Here is a 27,052-nt window from a genome sequence, read left to right as displayed (position 1 = left end):
TCAATTTTCCAAATCCTCAGAAGATTTTTTCAGTTGAGTGACCTCTTTAGATAAAATATCCACTCTATTGACAACATCCTGCGCATCACTAATACTTTGTTCAACGTCTGTAAGTCTTAAGTCCAGTCTAGACCATTTCTCTTCAATTCTCTGAAGCGTCGACGTGGTATCCATCATGAATGGATGAATGTTTCTTAGTTCATCCATAATATACTCCTAGATCAAAGGTAGGGGTGAGTTTTTTGGGGACGTAGGATCTTTTTTAACCCTTTTATTAGTGTTGCCGACAGATTATTTGCGTCCATTAGCATTAGAACGGGAAGACCCTTGGGATTTATTTGAATGCACCGAATCCATGTTCAATGCAGACAGAGGTGATTCTATGTATTATTTAAGGATCACTTAGATAAAAATGCGACTGTATGATCCACAAAGGACAAAACAATCCAGAGAAAACTATTGGGAGGAGGAGTTGCCACCAAAGTGAACCAATATTCTCTCACAAAACTGAATAGACTTATCTGAATGCATATGAAAAATGCCCTAAAATGTAAGACGAGTTAGGGCTAAGTAGCTAATCTTCTAATTCAGCAGTAATGAGCCCTATTACTGAGGAGGCACTATGGCGCATTGATTCCTGAGGTAATAGCAAGTACCAGGCTCACAAAATGGCAGCCGGAAAATAAAACATTCCGAGAGCGGAAGAATAAAAGCAACAAGCTGGCAGTTAGACTTAATAAGGGCCTAATAAATGCCTCTCTACTCCCGGGGCCCTCCAACAACCTTATAATGTGACAATATTTATAGAAGTACTGCACACTCCTTGTAGAGACATTTACTACATGTTCTTGCTTAACCCCTTCCATGCGGCCGCGATTCCCCTGGTGTGCTGTAAACAACACGAACAGGGGCGGGCCGTGACGAACCCCAGCCGTCATCAGCACACGAGCACCGTAGTGCATGACGGCTGGGGTTCGTCATCAGCATGGAAGGGGTTAAAAAACATCCAATAAGCAAAAGTCTCTCAATAAAGGGTAAGTTCTGTAAATAATCCCATCATTTTTCAAATTTGATTTCCTGGCTGCCAAGAAGGTATTGCAGGCGTGCTGCCACCTGAAGTAATTGTGATCGCCGAACTCACTAAATGGCGTTTTTGACACGGAGCACCCTGGGAACAGGGGGAGAAAACCCTCCAAGACCAGCAGTCCCTTAGTGCAGCAGAGGGCTCTAAGGAGCTGCTATCTTGTCTTGCCACATTCTGCAATCCCCCCTCACAGGTACATTTCATTTCTGAAACCTTTTTTCGTGAAGTTGCTCTATTAATCTTTCTTCTTGCTTTAGATTAAAGAATGGAAACTTGTTCTGGGGCTTTTAAAATATGGCTCATTACTATCTGTTTTGGAATGTGCCTCGCTCTGGGCTGGTGTCCACAGTGGTTTGCTTTAGAAGACAAGGGTCCTTAGCTTATCAAAATTTAAAAACGTGAATGAAATATAGGCCATGATAGGAAGATATTTGTCCTCTGTCCAGACGGACAGGGTATTTATTAAACAAATTAAATTTACAATTGTTTAAATGGTTTTATGGCACAGTCCCGTACCTTTCTCATGAAGGACACACGACACGTAAGGGAGAATGAGAAGAAAGATTAGAAAATTCACAGGCAAAGAAAGAGCAGTGCTGGCCACTTTTGATTTTTAAATTAGAATGTATGCCAGACAGCGCTAGACACAACGAAAGTAAAACACAATGGTAAGGTTGTGAAAGCACTATATCAGTCACAATGGTAAGGTTGTGAAAGCACTATATCAGTCGACGTTTCAATCCTTATGCTCTAATTATACAGGATCATCATCAGGACTAAAATTGACAACATTTGCCTGCCTGAAATTGTAATACAACCGCCTTGCTCCGGTTGGTTGATACGCCCGCCTTTTAATGTGGCAGCACGAGAGAGGGACTATACCTTGGTACAAAGTCTAAAGTTAAACGGTGTGGAACTGCGGGGTCAGATCAGATCAGATTTCAAGCGGGTTTCAGCGCCTTGTCAGTATGGGTACTGCTTAACAGTTGGAGTTCTGGTGATTAGGGGAGCGGTGTCCCGCGTATTAAGATCAGATTTCGAGCGGGTTTCAGCGCCTTGTCAGTATGGGTACTGCTTTACAGTTGGAGTTCTGGTGATTAGGGGAGCAGTGTCCAGCGTATTAAAACCATTAGCAGTCGATGGAAGAATGATGCTACCTTGTTACTATGAGAACTGCTTTTCAGTTGGACTTCTGGTAATAACATGAGCGATGTCCCACGTGTTGAAACCAATGGCAGTCAATCGAATATTGCTGTCCCTTAATAGTACAATGACTACGTTGCAGTTGGTGTTCTGGTGGCCGGGGGAACGATCTCCTATATGACCATTGCTCCGGTTGCCACAGTGGTTTGCTGGCATTCAGAGTTAGTGTGCCCACTTTTTTAGAAGGGATTCACGGTTTCTGGCATTGACTTGTACTCATGGGTTGTTCCTGAGTTTTGAAGCATGGAAGTCTCCTCCTCTAACATGTTCTCAATTTTCTCTGGCAGGGATGAGGCATCTGGTCTCCAAGGCCTCTGGTTTCCCCAATCTTCCATGGTTTTAGATTTAGAAGCACCAGTCCGCGGCATTTAAAGAAAAACAATGAAGAACGTGTGGAGGTTACTGGTAAGCTTGTGTTATGAAATCACATTTTTTAACTATACCCTTCAGCACAATCCATGATGACTGCTTGCATAAACTTGTGTGTTTGATTTTCCAATTCAACATGGTGTATTTACCTACTGTGATGTTTATTCTTGTTCCTGTTTTTCCCATGTCCTATCTCTCACAATTTAAGGCTCTGATGTCTTCCTATCTCTGTATTGCAATGCAGTCAGAAGTATTTTCCAAAGGTAAAGTCACCTACTTGCTATTCATTTTTTGGCCATTCCTTTTTTCTCTAGTTCCATGCTGTAAATTGCTCTGTGGTTCTCCTGTTTCCTGGTCTTGCTCAACTCTGTATTCAGTACTATTTATTGCCAGGAATGAATCTGGAAAGCCCATCATCAACCTAACACCTCACCTTTTCCTGGAGGGTTTTTTATGCTGAAAGTATTTTCTTTCAGGTGAACCGTCTTAGAACACATCACCTGCTCGTACACACTTATTCATCCACGTGAGAACTCACAGTAGCTGTAGTATGATACCACAGCACAGAGCGGGGACTGGAACAGGTAATGAGGATGGGTGCTCCTTTTGATGAATGTGGGACTATAGAGGACCCCACCTCCTCTGTGACCATGATGCTAGTATCCCCTATATTCTGGGTTGCTAATTTCAAATTATTCACTAGCAGGTAGGATAGTGCAATGGGATCAAAGTTAGGAATCCTCTGTGACTAAAAAACCTAATTAGTCTGAATAGAAGAGTATTTAGGAGTATTTCACCCATAGGGATCCACACACCCTGATGAATGCCCCAGACCGTACAGGCTATTAATGATGGACAGAAACATGTTGGCAAGTAGTTGGGTGTGAGTCATTGTACTCTATTACCCAACCTATTTTTAGTTTCAACAATATCTAGTGACCCACTTAATAAAGGTATATTTTCCCCAGGCACACTAAGGTATTTTTAAATATTCCGCTGGATCCCCGGTTATCTGGGGTTGTCCAGTAGGATTTATGCAAGAACTCCCTCCTATCTTGTCAGTCTTTGAGGAGGTTGAGTCCACCCTGGTGGTATAGTACTGCCAGGTTGGAGAGACAACTCCTATGATAAAGCATGACACTAAAAAGTGTGTGTGAGGTTTCCTCTTCCATTAATGATGACTTTCTATAGATAGGGATCTAGGGTCTTAGTCTCGCTCAGTCCACATACATGTCAGAGCCAATAAATCTTGGGTACTGAGTACACAGTTTTTTTACTCAGTGTCACGCTGTTTTAGAAGTCACAGTAGCTATAAGAGGGCATTGCCCATTTTTTGAGCAACTAAAGAACTGGAAAACTGAGTTATCATTGAGTAGACACTTGACATCTTCACCTCAAGCCCAAATTCACCTTACATTTTCTCTACAAAATCAGTTTTCCCCTCAGGAAGTGGATCTTTTCCCCTTCTGGGCATGGGACGAGGTTGCTAAACTAAAATAACTGTCAGTAAAGTTATGGCAGGAGTGAAATTCATCATCTGGCACCCAGGGATGATCTTGGCATTTAGCATTAGAAAAGACCATAGATGATATAGATTTAGGGGAACTTTGGAGAGTGGGTAAATTAAGCAACTTATGCCTTTGGACTGAAGTCAATGTATAGGGACCAACTTAGTTAAGAATTGTAGAAGCCTGGTTTTTAACTCCTTTAGTCAGGTCAGTTTCAGGATTGTATGTTTAGTTCGATTTCACTAAGAATGAAGATCAAATATTTACGTTTATGCTTTGGCCCATGTGATTTGGCGGAAATTCGACAGGTGTGGAACATAAAGTGGCCCAACAGCAGATGGAGTTGAGGTGATTATGTTAAGGAAAGCGTCAGCCATATTATTTGATCCTGCCCAGATTTGGTTTGGAACAAAAGCATTATCTGTTATGAACTTTATGCAAACTTGGTATTCACAAAGTTAGCAATTTTGTTTTGTAACTGATAACCTGCTTATAGGTGGGTTTGCAAAGTTCATGAATTTCTTTGTGTCAAAATTAAGGGGCATATGGACAAGAGGATTGTGCCACCGGGATGTCATATTTACCGATATTCTTGTGGAGGAATGCCCTGCTCCATATTTACAAAGGGGCATTAACGCCTTAACCGCAGCGTTTTTTCCGCCTCGGTGCAGGCGTTCTAAAGGGTGGACGGGCTTTGTCGGCCGTTGGCCGATGGCAGCACTGGGTAGAGAGTGCTCCGGTCGGCCAACGGCCGACGGGAGCACGGAAGGGGTTAAGCCACTTTGCGTAGCTTAACCCCGCTTTGTAAATATCATCCCCTTTCACACAGATATCTTCATGAAAGGGGCTTGCAATGTGTTTTGCTTTGGGCGTTCCACTGCAACACCCATTGCTTTTTGACGCTGCTCCAGATTTGCAAGGATGTGTAAATCCGAGGCAACGCCAAAAACTAACGCCACTTAAAAGCAGGTGTTAGATTGGTGCAAGGAGAAAAAATACTTTTATTTTTCCTTGTTTTTACTGTTTCTATGTGTGTTGCATTCTTCAGCACACATAGAAAGAGCAACACGACTTGAAAGAGTATCTATGTGCATGAAGGTGTCCCTTTCTTCATTTAAACAATAATTCCCTGAAACACAGACACCCTTACACTGTAGTGCAAGGGTGCCTGCATTGTACGGATGATTTCCTGCAACAGAGGCACCCTTGCAGTGAGGTGTAAGGGTATCTGTGTTGCGTTTGGCAGCTTCTTTTTAGCACCAGTGCAAGGTAAAGCACCGCGGGGCACCATATATTTGTGAATATGGCACATCCCTGCATCTTCTAAATGACACAGCGCTGCAAAATTGCTCACAGCGCCATGCTGCAACATTTCCTGTGCTAGTATACTGAAGGGAAATGCATGATTGGTGTATGCCATGTGTTTTTCAACTTTGAACTGTAGTAATAAATGTGTGAAAACATATTTAATGTGCATTCTTGTAAATAGCAAGTTTTATTGAACCCCATGCTTTTTCAGTGGTGTGGATAAACATTGTACCTCAGCTACGGGAAGCATGTTGGGAGATGGCTGTGACAATAGGTCAGTATATGCTGATTAGTGTCACAGAAGGAAAAGACGGCTTATCAATTAGTGCATTTATAAAACGGTTCTGCTGTCTGGGTCTACCTGATAACTGAAAAAACGCCAAAAAGGTAATTAATGGATTTTTATCTTTGTTATGCACTCCATCAATTTGACAGACACTTGAAAGTCACTTGACCCTATAAATAGACGGTTATTTTTACATGAGATAGTCGTATCAGTTAGAAAGTTAAGTACCAGTTGTTGGCTCTTGCCGAACATTTCCCTATGAAAATCTTTTCTCGCGGAGATAAAAAGTCATATACACTGTGTGCATAAGCAGTTCTCATATCGCAATTTTAAAATGGAAATTCTCTTTTGTTGCTCCACCGTTGAATTTGCTACCTCAAGAACAAGGACTTAAGAAGTACAAGACAACTAAAAGTTTTCACCATTTTTTAAGTCATTGCTCTACAGAAAAGAGTTTATTTCATTTCATATAATGTTACTCACACGCCCCAAAATTTAATAGCAAAATGTAAGCTGCTTCATGAAAAATTGGTCTCCCTTCAGCAATACAATTCTCTTGTTGCATTTTTTTGTAATCGGGGGAGTTACTTTAAAATGTGTTGGGGGGCTATTGGCATGAGTCCAGAATGATCCACCATCTTATCCACATATCTCTGCCAAGATCTCTCCTTTTATGGGTGTTGATATTGATAAAAACTATGATTATGATGGTACACTTACATAAACTAACAAAAACGCATCAGTATTGTGAAATTCGCCCATCATGAACTAACCATCAACCCGACTCGAAAATACACGGATGGACAACACATACTGTGTATGGACTTTTGCCATGCCCACTGAGTTGCTTGTGCCTAACACACTACAAAATGTTGTCTATGCACTTCCTCTGCATATGCACGGCAGGGTTTGCTGTTGACCACCTGTACAGGGTTAAGTGCAAGACCTGGCAAAAGGCCAGGTCCTATGGCGAAACCTTGCTATGTACGGTCAAAAGTCAAAGGGCAGATTTATGTTAACTGGCGCATCCCCAGGGATGCGCCAGTTAACGTGCGCCACAGTGCGCCACAGCTCCGCCACCCATGGTGCGCCGCATTTAGAATGCGGCGCACCATGGTGCAAAAACGGCACAGATGCGTGACGCATCTGTGCTGGAAATGTGGCGCATTGCTGGAGTTGCGTCGCAAGCGCGACGCAGCTCCAGCAAGGCTCGGGGGTGCCCCATCTACACAATGCTGCATCAAGACCTACGTCTGCTTCAAGCAGGTGCAGGGTTTTGACGCAGCATTGGCCTGAAAGTGACTGAGTGAAATCTCATAGATTTCACTCAGCCACTTTCAAGAGGCGTTCCTGCGCAGGAAGTCCCCCCCCCCCTGTGCAGGAACGCCTCCTTATGGCGCAGGGCTTTACAACGTGACGCATCTCCTAGATGCGTCACGTTGTAAATAGGGCGCATTGTTTGCACCGCAGTTGCGTCAAATAAAGTGACGCAATTGCGGCGCAAGGGCATCATAAATCTGCCCCTTAGTATCTGCAATTGGTTACTTTCAGGGCCTGCAGCCAACCTCCATGGTGAGAGGCCATGTGCAGACGTGGTTGTCTGCCGGTACTGGGTTGGGCAGAGGGCCTGCCCAAAGGCCAGGCACTGCAGACCACCTCTGCAGCGCATTCTCCAAAAGCCATGTGCTGCAAATGTCAGCTGCCAGCGAAAGGTTGCGGTATGTGGAGCTAAACATATTCGATGAGTTATGTTTTTTTAGTTTTCATTTCCAACATAACTGTACATTGACTATGATTTTTTTATTGAATGTGAGAGATATTTTTAAACATATGTTAAGGTCTTGTCACCAATCCTAACCATACTTTCACTTCAAATGTATTTCTTCAGTGATGGTAAATTTTGATGTAACAGCATTCAACTTAGAACTCGTAACTTCAGCCCAGACCAGCCAACATTGCACGAAGGTTGATCAACCCTTCCTGTTCATGGCCAGCGGCCTTGTCTGCCAGGATTGGAAGTAGGGCTTGGTGCCTAACCTACTACAGGTGGTCAGGCCTCACTGTGCATGGCCTCCGGTCATGTGCAGCAGGGGAAGCCACAGTATCTGGCCTAGGCCCATTGTCCCACTCACTTCAGGTGACCTTTTGTTGTGCACATGGCTTACATTTGGTGATTTAAAATGGCTATCTTTCCTTGGCTGCCTATTGACACAGGGAGCATGGTTAAGGGACCACAGGCCTTTCCCTAGTTCAACATCATGGAGAAGTATCATGAATGCTGCTAGGATAAAAATGTAAAACATTATAGTGTTAAAAATGTGGTTTCTGGTTGGCTAGGGTGTGCACCTAAGCCAGGCAGAACCCATCACTCTACTCAGGGTAAGGGAGTTATACACCCAAGATAACCCCTGTTCACCCCCTTTGTAGCTTGGCAGACCAGTCAGGCTTATCCCAGAGACAATGTGTAAAGCATTTGCACAACACACACAAACACCGTGACACAATAAAAACACCACAAAAGAGACCCCACACAGTATTATTAAAAATATCTCATATATTGTATATAACACATAGACCAAACAACATAAATCATAAATCACGTTGCCAACTAGGTAATTGTCATAACATCACAGTTAATGCAATAAAGTTTGTTGCACTTGTCACAAAAACCATAATTACAGTACATAAAATGCAGATCCTAAAACAATATTTGTTAATCTGTCATTGCAAGGCATCAAACGACATTAACAATGACATGAGAGCACAATGTGCAGGTTTCAACACACATCATAACTGGTAGGCATCCTATGCCAGTCCTGGTAATGTGAAAAAACAACATATACAAATCATCTGAGCATGAATCTGAAACAGTTAGGTAATGTGCACACCCATTTGAATCACCATACATCACCAATGAAATAAGTGTCCACAAGACCCAAAATTACATGTATCATCCAGATGATTTTGGGAGAGATACCAGTACATGAATCACACTTTGCTGAGCAGTGCCTTTGTTGAGGATTTCTTCTCACCTGACTAGTGAGGTTAACAATGTCCCCAAAGGTATGTGGAAATACACACACTTCACCACGATTTGATGGGGAGAACTCACTGGATCCCCTGCATCCCCAACAGTGAGGGGCAACTGCCCACAGACACATGGCGCAGCTGCTGAAACAAATGAGGCGGGGCCTGGCCACTCCGCTCAGGTCAATGGGGCCAGCAGGACTGCCATGCTCCCTGAAGGCTCACCAACTCACCGGGAGCGCTTCTGGTCCACTCAGTGCAAATGCATCTGTCTCTAGAGTTGTGCTGATGGGCTGGGCGGGAGGTGCTGCCATATAGTCCGTAGAGGATACACTTTGGCGGTGGCCAGCAACGGCACAGTGGCTTCCTCAGGAGGGGGGCTCACCAGAGGGGTTCTCAGCAGCAAAAAGTCAACAGATGAACACAGGGGAATGCTACCTCAGTCAGTCCCACTAATGCTGTATGTCACAGTCTCCCTTGTGGAAGGAGAACGTGTTTTAGATAAAGACGCATGCTGATTTCAGGGAAGGGCGATTTGCTATCACAGCACTTAGTGAAGGACTCCTCACATATCCTTGGAGGAGGGGGCAAAGGGATGCATTTCAGGTTGTGCACAACATGCAGCACTTCACGCAGATTCCTGTAACTGAGGGCACCAGGGAGCACTCAACACATGCCACACGGTACCTAAGAAAAAGAGCCTTCATCAGCGCTCACCACACTTCTATTGTGGTCCAGAACAAAAGGAATAAAGCGCTTACTAGGCGGTAAGTTTTCAAAAACATAGGGCAAGTCATGAAGCCCTGGGAGGTCACTGGGGCCACCAAGCAGGAATAGGTGCAGCAGTCCAGATCACAGATTACTTGTAGAGAAGCAGACAGTCCTTCCTGCAGCCCAGCAGGCCACAGGTCAGCACAACAAACAAGGGAGTACAATGGCAGTTCCTCCTGGCAGCATAACAGTTCTTTTTGGCAAGGTGCAGTCTGTAGAGCCAGCAACATCTAGTTACAAGGCTCAAGCATTGTCTAAAATCAGGGTTCAGAGCCTGTGCTCATACTCAAAATCTCTGATGTGGAGGTAACTTCAATACAAACTTTAAAAGTGCACAACACCTCCACTCAATCCCCAGCCCTGACTCCAGACACACTACAGGATGGTGGAAACAGCAATGTGAATGGCAGGCACAGCCCTATTCAGGTGCAGGTGACAACTCCTACCATCACTCTAGCTCAGGACAACCCATCAGGATCTGCAAGGCACAACTCAGCTCCCTTTGTGACTGTCTAGAGTGATTGCACAAAATAATCACCTGTTAGTTTAAACCAGTCAATGATTGGAGTCAGGTTGCAAAGCGCAAAGTGTCATGAGCACATAGAAATGCCCACTTCTAAAAGTCCACTTACACCAATAGGCAGGATTTCTCATTAGTATTCCAAAAATACCAAATATGGCCAAACTACTCTTTTCAAATTACCACTGAAACACATATCATGGAATTCCCAATGCAAATATGAGAGGAGCAGCCTTACAGCAGTGAGAAACCAAATAGGCTGTTTGTCACTACCTGGACAGGCCACACAACTAATGCACATGCCCTACCGTTTACCTACACAGCATCCTGTCTACAGGGTAATTTAGGACCAAGTTTGGGATTGACCTATATGTAGTAAAAGGGGAGTTTCAGGCTTGGTAAGCAACTTTAAATGCCAAGCAACTGTGGCAGTAAAACTGCCCACGCAGGCCCTGCAGTAACAGAGGTCTGAGACAGGGTTGAAAGGCTACTTCTGTGCTGCACAAGCAAAGGTACTTATATGTAAATTAAATATGCCAAACCAGTGTAGACGAATCATACCAAGTTTACAGAAGAGAGCACATGCACGTTAGCACTGATCAGCAGTGGTAAAGTGCCCAGAGTCCTAAAGCCAACAAACACAGGTGAGAAAAATAGAGGAGGAAGAAAAAAAGTTTGAGAACAGCCCTGCAAAAAGAGCCAGGTCCAACATGTAGGCATGCATGCTATAAGTATACAGTTTTGACCTTCTGCAGGATACTTTTTCTGTAATGTGGCCTTCACTGGAACTTTGATCATACACAGGAGGGGGGCAGGGCCTAGCCAAAGGCACAACCTTTACTCAATGCGCCAAAGATGGCCAACCCCTGCTGTTCATGGTGTTTGCCTCAGCATTAAGAGGCCAACTGATCCTAACATGCCATGGTCGGCCAACACTGGATAAATACTGCCTTTTGCTCTTCTGAGAGGATGTTGGTGAAAGGGCCTGCCACCAACCCCTGGTGGACTAAAGAGTTAATAGAAACTAACAATGTTATTGAAATGTATTTGTGGCCAAACCCCACCGTGAGCAGCCTTTGGCCATACTCTACTTGGATGGTCAAAGAGATTGGCATTCCTCCAGCCTCTGTGCTCAGCCCACTAGGGTTGGCACACCCACGATGCACCATCTTTGGCTTTGTGCAGCGAGGTTGACTGCAGGATCCAACCAACCACTCAACTATCCACAGGTGACTTTTCAGGGTCGAACAGTTAATAGAGACACATTTCTTCATTGGGTTTTGTGGGTGATCCTAAAAAGAACCATGTTTTGGGGGGATTTCTCTTATTACCATTTGCTTTTTTGTATTTGTTTTGTATTTTGGTACAACTCTGGCAGCAAATGGCCCCTTATAAAATGTGACCTTTTTATATTGTTGATGACATTATTTGAACGATCGTCCATGTTCTAATTTACAATCCTGGGATTCTTCTCTCTACTTCAGATCTTGGTTTTGCATTAGATTCAATAAATTGCAAAGAGGTAAGTGATTGTTCTCATTCACTTCCTGCTGCACCTTTTTCGCTAAATGTTGTGCTCTCTCTGCATTCGAGCTTGCTGGTGTTTCTTTTTTTCTTCTGTTTTCCAGGATCTTGACATATTCCTTCTTATGCTAGACGTGAAGTATCATATCATGGTGAAAGTGCCAAGGAATGCACTTGGGGTGGAGTTTTTAGCAAAAGAACGATGGATTAAGCCCAGATCTTTATGTACCCGTGGTGAATGTTTGCCTTCTTCAGCATTCTGTCCATCATTTGATATTTTTGCTTTTTTCACCCTAAGTGGGAAGGGTATGCCCAGACGTGGGTCCAATGCTCACTGCACCACTGGATTCAAGCTAGTCTGGCTGACGAAGGGTGATGCCCCGAAACCGGTCCCAGGATGCCTGCTTCCGGTCCAGGGAGGACCTGGCTTGGCAGTTCGGCCTGGACTGTTCCCATGAGGAACAGGGTCAAGACTAATTTGCATATGGCTGAGTCCAAACTGGGGTGGTGTGGTGAGCAAAAGAACTTTGGATTAAACTGAGATCTTTGTGACCAGAGTTTAATGTTTGCATTGTTCAGCATTCCATCCATCATTTGTTCCTTTTGCTTAAGGAATGCACTTTGGCAACTCTCTACCCTCACTCAGTTTTTGATCACAGAGTTTACAGAGACCTCTCCTCACTTTCAGTTTCTTCTCTCTTGGGTGATATGTGAACAGTTCCATACCAATGGAGTCCTTGCTGTGCTTCTTCAGTTCCACACCATTAATTCCTCTTCCTGTGGAGAAGCTGATGACGTTTCAACCAGATGCTTATCAGCAGTCTCAGCCATTGTTCATGTTCTAAAATACAACTGACTGTTATTATAGGTATCACAGGAGTCCTGCTCATCACATACATGTGGATACACCTTCTCTTGGTAATAAACAGGCACATTTGAATTCAATGGAAGGATATGCCACTTTCAACCAAGGAAATCCTCAGAAGAATTCTGTTGATTTTTTCCAAAAGTCTGTGGACTTTAATCAACTCAATGGGCTTTCGAGAAAGTCGGCCATCACTGCTAAGAGCCATTAATAATAATGGAGTGAACAATGGTATATATTATTATAGAGCTACAGTGTGTTCTGCTGGGAGACACAATTGCTGTGTGTGATATTGGTGCTTTATTAATACACCTATATATAGGGACCAACAATGGGTCCAGAAGAGGTTTACTAGTCTGGGCTCGTGTCAATCAACATCGGGCACTCTTAGAATCTGAAAATGAATTAGACACAGCACACCAAAGACTGTGATAACTTGGTATATTCTCAGTCATACATCTAGGATGTACAAGTATTTGGGAAATGAAGTCTCATAAATGGCTGTTACCCCCAGAATTTACAAAAGTACATAAAAGCGTGACTTAGTGACAAAGTGACAAAGTGTGGACATATGAGTCTAACAACAAAAAATCATTATTGAAATAAAGATAATATAAAACAAAGAAAGAATTCAGTGGAAAATTTCAGTTTTTCTCGATTGTAAACAACTCAACGCCATATAGCCTATATAATTGCTGGCACATTCTCTAGGCTTGTTGGCCGTGAATATGAATTATACATGTTATCCCCAACATTTTTTATCCTGTGGGCATGTGTTAAACATCACTGCGATTCTTCCTCAGGTCTAAACAAACATGAACAGACTGCGTGAAGAAATAAATCTACGTCAGACTGTGCTTGTTGTGGTGCTAAGAGATCAAACCCCCAGGAGGGAGTGATTGTGACTTACTGCGACAAAAGCAGTCTGTAATTGGTCGTAGCAGAAAGGGAGACTCCTCCATGCTACGATGGAGTTTAAACATGGATCAAACAATGCAAGTAATATGTACCAATAGGTTCTCCCAGGGGGATTGCCTGTAGAAAAAATAATTGAATAATTTAAATGGGCACTTGATAGCTGATGGTATAAAAATTAAAAACAGAGGATTGCTGCTCACCGACGGCAGCTGCCAAAGATCCTGGGGCCTTATTTATGAAGGCCTTGCATCAGTTTTGCGCCGCCGGTGCGTCACTTTTTGTGACGCACCAGCGGTGTAAAAATGCGCCTTGTTGCGCCATATTTAAAAAATGACGCATCTAGGTAGATGCGTCACTTTTTAAACCCCTGCGCCACATTTTACCTGCGTCAGGTATAATGTATGCAGAGGGGGCATTCCCCCGCAAAAAGCCTCGTAATAGTGACGCAGTGAAATCTATGAGATTTCACTGCGTCACTTTTAGGATGCTGTTGCGTCAAAATCTTGCGCCTGCCTCACAGCAGGTGTAAGACTGACGCAAGCCCTTTCACATGGGGCTTTCCCCATGTGAAAGGACGCATTGGTGGAGTTGCGTCACTTTTGTGACACACTCCAGCAATGCGTCACTTTTGCGCTTACAGATACGTCAGAAATACTGACGTATCTGTAACTCCTTGCGACATGATGCGTCATACATTAAATATGACGCATCAGGAATGTCGCAAGGAGTGCGCAGTGAAAAGTGACGCATCGCTGTTTTCACGCAGCGATGCATCACTTTTCATAAATGAGGCCCCTGGTTAAAAGTGATGTCTGCAGTAAGCGAAACGATTCTATGAAACAAAAACAAATAAGTGTATTTAAGAAAAAACAATACTGTTAAGTCACTTCAAACTACATACCTGCATCCTGGAGAGGCAGTATCCTTCATCCAATTTTCAAAGCAGACATCAGATCAGATACAACGAACTACAGACTGATTGCGCTTATAGATGTTGAAGCCAAACTGTATGCCTCAAACCTTCTCTTGGACCTCGAGGCTTGGGTCACCAACAGCAAGATCCTTCCAGTCACAAAAACAGGGTTTAGACCGTGTAGAAGTACTATGAGTAACCTTTGGCCCTGAGCCTCCTCGAAGGAAAAGCCTTACAAAATTCCACCAAATTTTACACCTGCTTCATAGATCTAAAAGCAGCTTTCAATTTGGTCCCAACAGATCACTTACGGCCAAATACGGCTAAATGGGGTCGCCTGGCAAAGTTACACAGTGCCATAGTCAATCTGTACTCACAAACATGAGTCTGAGAAAAAATTAGCCAAGGACTAGAGGGCAACTGGAATGATACCGATGTACAGAGGCCTAAAGCAAGGATGTGTACTTGCTCCCAGTTTATTCAAAATCCTTATGGCAGATTTAGATGCAAGTCTGTCGGAAGTCCAAAGCGACCCACCTAAGTTAGCAAATCGCCCAGTCAGAAGCCTACAATATGCAGATGACATTGTCCTATGCAGCCAGACTCCAATTGGCCTTTAGCGTCTGAAAACCAAATTGTTGGAATACAAAGAGATGCTTGGAGTTAAATTATAATAAAAACAAACTGGATTTTGCAGTCAACACATTACGAACAAAACTGGGTTTGCCCGATCATTTTCCACCATTTACAAGTAATTGCTGCTAAGTTTCTTCCAAAGCTCAACTATGGCTCCGAACTTTTAAAGGGAAAAGACGCAAACTTCTTGAACCTATAGCAGTCCACCTTGTTCAAACACATTTTTTGAATCCCCTATTTCACTTCTCAGGGGCAGGTCCGACTAGACTTCAGGCTATTCCATCAACCTCTGGTCAGGTCTGCGGAAATTATCAAACCCTGCTGGAGATTGAGAGCGGAACACCCAGAATCCCTGGCAGCACTTTGTTGGACAGAAATAAAGAACCAGCCCAGAACCGGGAATGACTGGCCAAAGGTGCTCCAGCAAGCATTAACTGCACTCAAGATGACTGAAATATGGGGTAAAAACATCAGCTTTCCAGCAATCCCAAAAATTCCCAACAATGCAGCCAAACAGCAAGCTTGCTCAATTGATAAAGCAGAGACAATGAGGAAAAAACATGTGTGGACGGTCCTACGATCATATGGGAACTGGGATACGCAGCCTTACCTCGTAAGTCACATATCTCCAACAACACAGCACTCCCTCCTTCTTATCCGACTGGGAGTTTTTTCCACAAAGTATCAGGTACCATTATGGAAACAAACCTGGCAAAACGATCTTTGTTGACTATGCAGCAGTGCCAAAGAGACAGTTCAACATCAATTGAGACAATAACTTTTACTTCCAGCTCTGTGGTTACCCCACACAAGATCTTGTCGACCCGCCGTGATAAACACTTTTGAATAGTCAGTCTCTGCAGCTCTCCTGTAGGACAACAACGTTTCACCAAGTAAGCAAATAGTCACAAATGCAGCAGGGGCAGAGAGGAAGAGTGTGAGGACCGAGAGTGGCAGCCAAACGCATAAAACAAAACAACTCAGAATCACATTCAACAAAGAGTCGACTCAGAGCCTTATTGAGTTTCAAGGAATCAATCTCCTGAGCTTTTCTCACCATCAAGCGTCCCTGCAAGCTCAGTTACAGATGGACGCCAAGGTGGAAATCCTTCAAATTTCGTGAGATCATTTTACTGATGTAAAGAACAGTCGGCACTCAGTATTCCCTGTGTTTTCTGCCACAGTGGCAAACGCCAATTATGTTTGCACAGAGAACAGTTTTTAGTCTAAAGTTTCATCAGACTAATTCAAAAGTTATATATAGCCCTCGGATGGTACTTTTCATTGCTTCAATCTCTTAACTATAAGGCTTTTTTAAAAGATATATCACAGAGCTAAGGGTCTTGTTGCAGGTTCGCTAACTGAGCAGACATTTTACAACTTCACTGGTAACCAACATTTTTGTATGGTCAAATTTAATGTAATGGTTTTAACCAAGCAATAAAGGTATATATGTATAGTTTTTAAAATAATTCTTAGCCTGTCGGCTCTCTGGGTTGCTATTTATTTGCTATTTGCACCTTTTTTGTAAACAGAATGGTTAATCATGGAAGACAAAAAGCTATCACACAAAAAACATGAATATTGCACCTTTCTAACCTTGTGCCAAACTCATTAAAAGCACCAATTCAGTCAAATTATAATACCTACACAAACTAGTATACACCCATTGACCAAGACAACACAACAGAGTAACTTAACTTCCATCTTGATCGTAACTTGCCTCGTGCAGGCTTTCTTCCCCGAATTTCGGTCATACATGAGACAAAGTCTTCAGCCAACTAGTGATTATCGACTTTCTCCATCGAGCCAGGGCACCCACTCTACCTCTGACTCGTTCTGTCTGGTGCAGGGCCGCCCTGTGAACCAAAACCAGCCCCGCAAAAGAGCTTGGCTGGCCCCGGGGGCGAGGGAGGGGCTGCTAGCGGAACGCTTTGTGCTGCTTTTGTTGCTGGAGGCCGATATTGCAGCTATGCTGCAAAACTGGCCCCCGGTAGCAAAAACAGCTCCCAGGGATCTAAAACCGGCCACTGCCTTGGCGGCCTACCGGGAAATGCCCGGTGTCCGCTACGGCCAGTACGGCCCTAGTCTGGTGTCTGGTCCACCACCAATGCAAACATAATCAATCCTGCAGTTGTTCCCATGCTGTTTTCAGCATGAGAGAAGATTCATGAATGGACAAAGCAGGTTAACCTAGCACTTTTGCGACTGGGTGCCTAAGTCTGCAATCTCAAGGATATTAACACAGCTACTGGATTGGCGCGGGCAGAAGTGCAAATGTCGGGCTTGCTGTTGAAAGACAGCCGGCCAATCCGACATGTGCACCCTGCATTTTTCATGTCATCCAGGCTGCTGCCAATCAAGGACTTGACCCCAACCTCACACTCGCTGGTGCCGTGCCAAGGTATTGAGAACATTAACACCATTTTATTAATTTACTTGTTGTTTTATTGCTTCACTCACAGCAGGCAGAGCAAAGCTCCTCCACCTAACAGGAGGAACTTCCGCTGCTTAAGAGCTTGAAAGAAGCCACTCACTTCAGAAGGATTGGAGAGGGAAAGAAGATGGCTACCACAAATTTATTCGGAACACTCAAAGGTTTGGGGCAATAAGCTTTTCTGATTTATCTCGCTAAGTCAACATACAGTAAGTTAGTTGTGGCTGAAAATATCTCTGATATCCCCTCTTAGGTTGTTATCTTTGTTAGCTGCTTGGTATTATTGCATTCTGGACATAGCATCGTTGTAGCAGCTAAAACAGCTTGATTATTTGCTTCTGTGTTTTAGTTAAGAGAGAAAGGAAGATATTAATGGACATGTACAGCAAAACATGTCACTGTGACATCCGTAGAACTTAGGTGCATATTATAAAGAACAGCGTTAAAAATTATCGCCGCTTTAGCGTAAAAAAACTGCAGCTAAAGCGGCGATAATGGGCTTGATAATATGATCTGGAGAATTCCAATAGAAATCTATGTTCTGGTGTGAACATAGGCTTCTAGTGCAGGGGCGGCTGGTGACATTTGAAAGTGGTGAGGCATAAACTAATTTGCATATTGCACCGCAGCGAGAGAGCCTGAACCACCTTGCATCCATCCATACATCATTCATGCATCCACCCATCCATCCACCCACCCACCCATCCTGCATCCATACATCATTCATTCATGCATCCACCCATCCATCGATCATGCATCCACCCATCATGCATGCATCCATCCATACATCATTCATGCATCCACCCATCCATCCACCCAACCACCCATCCTGCATCCATACATCATTCATTCATGCATCCACCCATCCATCCATCATGCATCCACCCATCATGCATGCATCCATGCATCCATCCATACATCATTCATGCATCCACCCATCCATCCACCCACCCACCCATCCTGCATCCATACATCATTCATTCATGCATCCACCCATCCATCCATCATGCATCCACCCATCATACATGCATCCATGCATCCATCCATACATCATTCATGCATCCACCCATCCATCCACCCACCCATCCTGCATCCATACATCATTCATTCATGCATCCACCCATCATGCATGCATCCATGCATCCATCAATACATCATTCATGCATCCACCCATCTAACCTGCATCCATCATTCATACATCCATCCACCCATCATGCATGCATCCATCCATGCACCCATCCACCCACCCATCCACACAGTGACAGCATTAATGGCCGACAGCAAAGTTAAGGCATCAATTAGATCTCAAATAATCCCTGCGTCCTGTTGTCCAAACACCTCCACGTGTCAATTCTTACCCACCAAGGGTTTAATCTAGCGTTGGAACTGTTTTATTTTCAAAAGCTATTCCTATAGTTTTAGTAAAATGAGCATCAACAAAATTACCAGAAGCCCCAGATTCAATCATTGGCTGAATCTTAATATTTGCCCTTTCTGCAAACTAACTCTATAAGCAAAAACAAATGCTGCTGTGCTTTTTGCACTATTTGGGTCAAGAAGATCCGGGACACTACATATAGAGAACTTGAAAGTGTGGCCTCAATCATTAATAGGCCTTCTCTTTTTCCACGTACTGACTTTCACTTGTATAACTTTTTAATTTGGATTTCAGGTTTCATGGGACAGTCTTTTAAAAAGTGGATGATTTTACTACAATACATGTAAAGTTTCGTTTTTCATCTTTTTGCCCTATCGTCTTTATCAACAGCACCCCGTGTACATTGGCTCTGGAAATGAAGGAGTCTTAACAAACAGAGGCCGCAGTACGAGGTAGGGAGAGAGCTCCACCCCCCCAGTCGCCCTGTGCAACCCCGGGGGCTGTGGCCCGCCCCCTGGTCCTCTCTCTATGGGCAAATTCACAGGGAAACAATCTGCGCATGCGCCGGCATGTTTGTGCCCAAAACCCACTTGCGCAGCTGCAGCAGGCTCATCCTCTCCCCCCCCCCGTCCCCTCTCCCCAGCACTCCGGAAAAGTCGGGTGTCTCCTGGATTCCCGGCCGGCAGGTAGCGCGATTTTATTAAATATTTGTATTTGGTTCTTAGTGAGGACGCGGTGGGTCCATGGGGCTTAGTGGGGCTACGCCCCGCGCCTGTTCTATTGGAATTCTCTTGGGCATAGTATCAAGCCCATTATCGCCGCTTTAGCAGCAGTTTTCTGCCGCTAAAGCGGCGATAATTGTATCGCCGTTCTTGGTAATATGCTCCTTGGCATTTTAATTTCTGGGGCCTCTCGTGTAACCCAGTGCGTTGAAGGGTGCACAATATACATTCAAGACTCAAGAATGGAAATAGAAACATAAATGTCTTTCTATGTTAAGCTCCTAAAGTTCAACATAAAGCCTCAGAAAATTACTATTCAAAGATATGAACTTTCCACTTAGGGTGCTTAAACGACTGAAGTTAAAGCCGAAGAACAGGTTCGTGCACATTCATAACGAATTTATGGATATGTCATGAATGCATATTTATGAAGTAAGTCACAGTTGCTTTTTATTTATTTACTGGAGAGCTGCAGTTGTGACTCTATAGTTATGGTTATACCAAACTCCCTACTGGAATGGCAATTTTATGTTTTAAACTAACTTTAGAGCCATTTGACAAAACTTTGCAAAAGTATATTTCGACTACATTAGGTGGATCATGGAGAGTTTGGTAAACACCTTCAAAGTGGGCAAAAGCAATAGGAGAAGGCTGGCCCTGTGTTCATTTCTGTCTCTTGAAAGGAGCTGCTGTCACAGTGGTTCCTTTAATATACAGAGGGACATTTTTGTGTTTTGATGGTCGCTCAACAAACTTTAAACTTTTTGGGGTTTTCAGAAAGAAGATCCCAAGGAAGGAGTGTGTTTGTGAGAAAGAACAAATACCAACTGACTCCACACTTGGGAAGTTTTTACCAAAAGTGTAGATGTTAATATCCTTTTTTTTATATTCCTCACTGGCAGGTTTTTCCTGGCAGTGATGGAGAGGAAAAAAAGGCATTTTACCGTCCACCTCAAATAGGGCGACCCCTGTAATATCCTTCCTCTGATGGCACCTACTCCATTAGAGAGAGTTTTCCATCAATGGAGCCAGTGGGGGCACTGTTGACAAAAAACCTAAGGTCCGCCCATCTCTAAATAACATGGTCAGAAAACAGGTTTGCCAGACAAGTTACTCCATAATTTTTTGGATTAATCTGTCCACCATATTCTACATTGAACCCTAAGGGCAGCACATGCCCATCAGCTACAATTTTGTACTGATTTAAATTACAACATAGTCCACAGATGTCACTAAAGTCAAAATTCCAATGGGTGGCATTTAAACCCATGAAAATGTCAATATTGTTTTGTGAAGGTTTCTAATATACTTTCTTTGTAATATTCGAATTTCTATTAGAGATCTTTTTGAATCTTGTTTTAAGTATGAACTTGCCAGCTAAACATGCAAGTAGTCAGAGAAAGTGGAGACCCATGGCACAGTGATGCAGAGCCCTCCTCTCCTCCTCCCCATCCCCCAATCAGTGCCAACTGAGAAACAATCTGTAGTCACGATGCACCATCTTGCCTGCTCCCAGTCACTGAGGAGAAGCTGACAAATCTGTGCACAGGCCATGGAGAGCGTGCAGGAAGGACAATACTGAATCAAAGAATATGATGATAGCTGAAGACTCTTATGTATATGTAATGCTGCTTGTAATGTGGTAAAATGACATCAGCAGTAGAAGGGTTCTACTTTTCAAATAGTGAGACTAAAATACTAAAAAAGACAGCACAAACACAAGCATAGAGAATAAAGACATTCAACCAATGGCAGGGATCTGAGATTGAAAAGAAAGCGATTGAACCATCTAAGTGTGTGTTGGATTGTAGTATGGTCTGATCCGACCTCAAAAAAATTTCAAAACACTTAGACACTTTCAGCAGCACCTGCACGTTGGCTGCTTTCCATCTGAAACAAGCAACAACGTCCAGGTGGGGACTAGGGCTGTTTTATTTAAGACTCCTGCTGGGCCCATAACTAAGGCCAAATTTGAGGAGTCATCAGACCTCCTTTTGTTCAGTCTCTTGGATGGGACAGTCAAGAGCCTCACACCTGATGCAGATGAAGGGGAGGGGAAACAAAGGCTCACAATAATTTAAGTACTACTATTTTTTCTTGTATAGCCCTACTCATTCCAATGCAGGGTGTCAGAACACTTTACATCAACATGTGCATATTACATGTACAATAAACTAAATGTTTGTAAATTAATGTATAGGATGTGTTGCAGAAAACTGGGGGTTTGCAATTTGTAAAAGTCACATATCATCTTCCATGGCTCACTGTCCTATTATCCAAACAATGCGCTCAAACATAGACATGATAGCCCTGCTACACATATATATGAGGGCTTTAGATCTGATGCCACTTCCTTTAAAGTCATCGCTTGTGATGCCACTTTGCACTAAACTGCGCATGAAGGCCCTGCAGTAGCAGGCCAGAGACAGGTTTGAAAGGCTACTTCGTAGGTGGCTCAAGCAGTGTTGCACGCCCACTAGTATAATTTAATTTACATGCCCTGGGTATATGGGATACCAATTTACAAGGGACTTATATGTAAATTAAATATAGAAAACTGGTCGGAACCAATCATACCATGTTTAAAGAAAGAGAGCACATACACTTTAGCACTAATTAGCAGTGGTAAAGCTTAAGCCAACAAAAAGAGCATAATACAAATACGAGAAATAACGCAAAAAGTTTGGGATAAGTCTGCAAAAAGGGCCAGGTCCAGCAAGGCTGTAGTAACAGCAATGAGTGTACCCTGCTCCCCATTCAATAACATATGGGACCCCACAATGGCCAGTCCACAGCCAAATCATTGCCAGCACCTATGCAAAACCTTCACATAACTTTGTGTATACGCCTGCCTAACTCCGAGGAGAAAATATCACGAAAATTCTGTGCATAAGAAACACAAGACAAGGGGGCGTGGCTTGATGCCTGAGGGAGATGGTGGCGCATCTGCAGCTCTGCTGGGTCTGCATGGACCTCGAGCAACAGACCCTGTTCTTGACACTCCAGACGAGTCGAAATGGGCTGGTGAAGGTACGGAGAGTGGCACGTAGTCCTAGGAGGGTGGTGATACCCTCAAAATAACGTCTATGAGCATCCTGATGAGCGCGCTCTCTCTTCTCTCAGAAGCGGTCGCCATTTTGTATTGCAGCTGCTTCCACTTCCCCGACAGCTCTGAAGACCGTCAGAGGTACCGACGGATAGAGAGGTGCCTCCTTTGCCCTGAGCTGCTGCCAGGTGGGGTGAGGCTTTTTCCTCCATACTCACGAGACCACTTGTGAGCCAACGAGTAATTCTGGACTGTGAGAAATTTGACTCACATTGTATCCTTTTTTTGCTTGCAAAAAACTTTTGTTTAGCTTACACTTACAGCAGTAGCTTTATTGTATATAGAGGTCCTGATGTAAGCACATGGTTTATTTTTTTCCGCTGAGTGCTGAAACATGTGGACCACTTCTGTAAAGGACGGCTATTTGTTAAAACCAGTCCTTAACACTGTTTTTAACTTTTGATCGTAGCAGACATCAATAAAATGTACAGTCTGTCTACACATCAATTTTATTTTTCACTTCACTTTTTTCACACTGCACTTTTATTTCTGTCCCATACACTCTACAATCTACATTCTGCTCATCTTGGCAACTATACCTTTCGACATCCTAGAGCTCCGATATCTATGGAGCAAGAATGTCAGTCTTTACAAAAGGGTACCTAAATGATGAAGCTAATTACCAGGTATGGCGAGTGATGGGAATCCATACATATAAACCATATGTCTTCTTTATGAATCTTGGGCTCTGTTGAGTTTTTCCCTATCTTTCACATTGGGATATATTCTGTATTTATATGTTAATTTGGGGCTGCATATCCTGGTTAGTCTTTAAATTTTGGCCTCTGACCCTATTTAAACTCTTTGTGTGCTTTGCAGCTGCTTCCTCCTAATGTACTTCACTGAGGAGATTACGTGAAACTGAATTTTTTTTCACAATTGCAACATACCGCAGATGCCAAGGTATGTCTTTCCTCAACGCTTTCTGGTAAATTGAACTCTTGACACTCTTGGCTTGGCTATGATATTTTGTTCAAATAAATAAGCTGAGTGGCATTCCCTATATAAGGCACCAAATGCTTATTTTACTTAAGTGACTTCATGAAGATTTTGATACTCTACTAATTTGATATCATATGGGGAGCCTCATCTGACATGAGTTCTGGCTCGACGGCATCAGGGAAGGCCTCCACAAAATGCCCCAAAAAAACCCACCTTCCCCTGAAAAATCTCCTCCTATGATATCACTAGATGAATGAATGAATGAATGAATGAATGAATGAATGAATAAAATATTTAATAAAGCGCACGATGGCCGAGCGGCTTCCTGGCGCTGGGGACCTGATCAGAACTCAACAGAGGGGACCCAGGGAGATTTAAGAGGGGAATGCCTGAGAGAAAAGAAAGGTTTTAAGGGCTTTGCGGAAGTGAGTGTAGATGGGAATGGAACGGATGGAAAGAGGAAGGCTGTTCCAGAACTGGGGGGCCAAGACTGAGAATCGAGTGCCCCCTGTTCTGGATTTACGGAAGCGAGGGATATGAAGAAGAGACAGAGAAGAAGAGCGAAGAGTGCGGACAGGGACATGAGAAGAAACAAGACAGGTGATGAACAGGGGCGCAGAGCGGGAATGAGCCTGAAAAGCTAGACAGGCCAGTTTGAAAAAGGATCTGAAGCGAACAGGGAGCCAGCGAAGTGATTTGAGAACCGGGGTGATGTGAGAAGATTTAGGGAAGGAAAGGATGAGACGAGCAGCTTGATTTTGGATGGCCTGTAGACGGCGGGATTCGTAAGCAGGTATGCCCACATACAGGCTATTCCCATAGTCAAGGCGGGAGATGACAAGGGCCATGACTATGGATTTAAGTGCATCGGTAGAAAAAAAACGTGAAATTTTCCGAATTAAACGAAGAGAAAGGAAACAAGAAGACACCACGGAACTGATCTGACTGTACATTGATAGGTCATGACTGACCTTAATCCCAAGAGTGCGGACAGAGGAAGCAGGCACCGGGGGGGGGACCAAAAGAAAGGGGCCAGTGTGCAGGGGACCAAGGGTTGGAGGGACCACCAGTGAGAACAAGTTCTGTCTTGTCTGGATTGAGCTTCAGATGGTTGGCGCTCATCCAGTCAGAAATGAAAATTAAGGTGGAACAGAACTTGGAAAGGGAATCAGGAGTAGAAGAAAGATCAAAGACGAGCTGGAGGTCATCTGCGTAGTTGTACACAGAGACCCCCAGCTCAAGAAGAGAGGTGATGAGGGGATGAATATAGAGATTGAAAAGAAGAGGGGAAAGAGAAGAGCCTTGGGGAACGCCACAAGTGACTGAGCGGGGTGGAGCAGAAAAGCCGGGGAGATGGACTGCCTGGGACCTGTCCCGAAGGAAGGACGCCAGCCAGGAAAAGGCTGCACCCCGAATGCCCGCTGCGCTGACACGGTCGAGAAGGATAGAATGATCAACCGTGTCAAACGCAGCGGACAGATCGAGGAGGACCAAGGCTTGGGGGAGATTAGAGTCGGCTTTCCCCTTGAGCTCGTCCAAGACTGCGAGGACCACCTTCTCCGTGGAGTGGCCCGGGCGGAATCCTGCTTGATGGGATGCAAGAAGGCCACTCTCCTCTATATAAGTGGAGAGGCAGGAAGTAACATGGGCTTCAAGGATCTTGCCGAGGTAGGGAAGAAGAGAAATGGGTCGGAAATTGGAAGGAAGGGAAGGGTCTAGACCGTTTTTTTTTTAGAATAGGGAGGACTACAGCGGATTTGAAAGAAGAGGGAACAGATCCAAGAGCCAAAGAGGAATTGAGGAGAGCGAGAGGGGGGGCAGGACAGTTGGTGAAAAGAGTTTTGAGAATGCGTGCTGGCGTGCAATCCACGGGAGAGCCAGACTTGATTTTGACCAGAAGTTTTAAAAATGAATCGGTAGAAATAGGAGGGAAAAGAGCGAAGGAGGAAGAGGGACCGATGGAGGGACAAGTAGGACGAGGTTGAGGTACTGTGGGAATGTTGGCTTTGATCTTCACGATCTTGTCGATAAAAAAGTCATTAAGAGAAGAGCAGAGGGACTGTGAGGGAACCAGGCTAGGAGTGGAGCGATCAGAGGTGGCAAGATTATGGACCAGAGAGAAAATTTCATGGGGTTTATTGGCCGCGAGAGCTACTCTCTCAGTAAAGTAAGCGGTTTTGGCCGCTAGGATCGCTTTTTTATATTCAGTAAGGAGTGATTTGTATTTGGCGCGCAAGGAAGAGCAATAGTTCCGTCTCCAGTGGCGTTCCGACCGCCTAAGGTCGAGTTTAAGTGTTTTAAGTTCTGGAGAGAACCATTTGTGCGCGTCGTGAGAACGAACCGCCTTGATCTTTCGGAGCGGAGCGACTAGATCGCACGAAGAGGAAAGCCATGTGCCAATGGCGTTGACCTGGGAGTCAAGGGGAAGATCAGTGAGGTTAGGAACAGAGGAAGCCAAAGTGAGCGAGAGGGAATCAAGATCGGTCCGATTCCAATTGCGGGCTAAGATGTTTTTCGGAAGGGGGGGCTTGTCGACCGCTCCCAGATGGATGGAGAAGGAAATGAAAAAATGACCCGACCAAACGCATGGGGATGTGAGAAGAGATGAGACAATGGGGCGTGAGGACCAGATTTGATCCAAAGTATGACCGTGGACGTGAGTAGGGACTGAGACGTGAGGTGTGAAGTTTAAACATTGGAGAGTACCAGAAAAATCTTTCGAGGGGAGGTCTTCCCTAGGGTCGCCCGGCCAATAATTAAAATCGCCGAGCAGAAGGACGGAAGAATTGTTGACCACAAGAGTGGCCATAAGGTCCTGAAGGGAGGCTACAAAGGAAGGCATAGATTGAGGGGGACGATACACAAGGACGACAGTGAGGGGGGCAGAGAGATTGAGAGAGCGGGCAAGGTAGTCTACATTGGATATGAGGGGGTGATTAAGAAGTTGAAATTTGAGGGTCGACCGAATGATCATCGCCACCCCTCCCCCTGCCCCGCCGTCCGGACAGTCAGCCCGGAGGGCATAATGGGTGTCAGGAAGAATGGCTAAGAGGTCGGGAAGGGAGTCGGCAGAAAACCAAGTTTCAGTCAGAAAGAGGAAATCAGGGGAATCAGTAGTGAGAAGGTTGAAGAGAGCTGTCTGGTGTTTGACAGCAGAGCGGGTGTTAAGCAGTAAAGCAGAGGCTATGGTAGGGGCAGGGATGGGAAGGGAACGAGGAACAAGGAAAGGATCAGCAGCGGGTGGAGTGGGACTAGAAAGAGCCAGAGGCAGGTGAGGAGGGGGAGAGACAAGAATACCAAGTGTGTCAAGGTGTCGCAGGAGGGAGGGCGGAGGGGGGGAATCAGCGGTAAGAGCCATAAGTTGAGCTGGGGTGTACGCCAAGGAAGGGGCAGAGTGCATGGCCCCTGGTCCCGGCCCGTCGCGGACGGGCGCAGACGGGCTTAACTTAGGCGCAACTTCGGCGCGCCTTCGTCACGTCCGCTGCGCTTGTCCGCTGCGCGGCCCGGACTGGGCAACCATGATATGGGGACACAT

At 44.5% G+C, this 27,052-nt stretch overlaps 1 pseudogene; it reads right to left on the bottom strand.

Annotated features, from left to right (window-relative positions):
• On the bottom strand, window positions 1-27,052 carry LOC147707543 (uncharacterized; annotated as a pseudogene).

Source organism: Lissotriton vulgaris, chromosome 6, assembly GCF_964263255.1.
Source record: "Lissotriton vulgaris chromosome 6, aLisVul1.2, whole genome shotgun sequence".
NCBI classification, from domain to species: Eukaryota; Metazoa; Chordata; class Amphibia; order Caudata; family Salamandridae; genus Lissotriton; species Lissotriton vulgaris.
This window is presented reverse-complemented; position numbering and strand designations above follow the sequence as displayed.